Genomic DNA, 1325 nt, shown 5'->3' with positions numbered 1-1325 from the left:
GTCTGCTTATGCTGTCACTTTATTTTGGTTCTCTACAGTATGTTTAACCCTCAGAGCTTATACCACTTTGATTCCAGATAGGCTTTTCAAATCTTTGCTCGCTGTTTAATCAAGCCTCCATCCATTGTGTGTAGTTACTGAGAAACACTCAATGGTGACAAAGTTGCTCTGTCACTGTGCCTTTTGATGGCCCCTTGTAGAGCACTGCCAGCTGTTTAAAGAGCAGGGTCTGGTGCTGCCTGACGTTCATGTGTGACTTACTGAAGAGCCAAGGGTAAGGGAGCTGAGCCCACTCTCTTCTTATTCATCTTCTCTTAAGCTTTCTCCACAGGTAGCTCAAAGAATTCTAGAGGCTGTCCTTGCTTTCAGAGTACTGTAATTTGGGGAGCAAACAGGCAAAAATGATTTGAAAGGGAGAAACCATGGAATTTCTGGGCTGCATCTAACTGTGATTGTCTTTCAGTTAGTGATGTCTAACTGTCCTAATACTGTACCTTCTCACAAGCTTGTTTATAAGCTTATATTAGGAACCAGCCGTTGTGATTTACTTTTCCAGGTCCTTGGCTGTAGGTGCTTGCTTGTGAACTGTATGTAGGCTCTGGCAAATGCAAGTCATGTGGGAATTCACTGAATGCCAGAGAAATTCAAGAGGTCTTTGGTCTTATTTCTGACCTTCAGTGTTCTGCTTATTGCATCTGTGCTTTACTGGGCATTCGGTACTGGACCAAACTTGTCTCCCTCTGACTTAAACTGGAATGAGTTCCTTACATCTTCTTCCTTAAAGGCTCCTTCTTGTTATTTTTCCTGGTTCTCAGAGATACTGTGTTAAACATTACTAGATTCTTCTTGGAATGTTATGGCTGAAGAAAATTACAGAAAACAGAATAAACTGAAAGAAGTTACCTGCTCTCCTCCTTGAGGCCACGATTGCTTGAAGAGGATTTCAAAATGCAGTAATGTGTTGTAAAGAGACTTGGCTATATTAAGTATCTGGAGAAGTGGGAAGTTCAGGCCACGACCGCCTCTCATCCAGCTGCCTCTAGAGTAAGGCGTAAACACTGGTTAAGTTTTATGGTGCCTAAAATATTTTGCCTGTTTGTGCTATTAACATTTAATTAGCCATCTGTTTAGAAGGGGGCTGACTTCAATTGAACGCTGTATCCTGGGCTGTGGGAAAAGAGAGGTGGCAGCAGGGACAGGGAGGGGATGGTCTGCCCTCGTGGGGCCCCATCTGGAGTGCTGCATCCAGGCCTGGGGCTCAGCACCACGATGACGTGGAGCTGTTGGAGTCAGTCCAGAGGGGGCCACCAGGATGCTCAGAGGGC

This window comes from Meleagris gallopavo, chromosome 1 (genome assembly GCF_905368555.1).
Source record: "Meleagris gallopavo chromosome 1, MGAL_WU_HG_1.1, whole genome shotgun sequence".
NCBI lineage: Eukaryota > Metazoa > Chordata > Aves > Galliformes > Phasianidae > Meleagris > Meleagris gallopavo.
The sequence above is the reverse complement of the archived record's forward strand: the minus strand, read 5'-3'. Positions refer to the sequence as shown.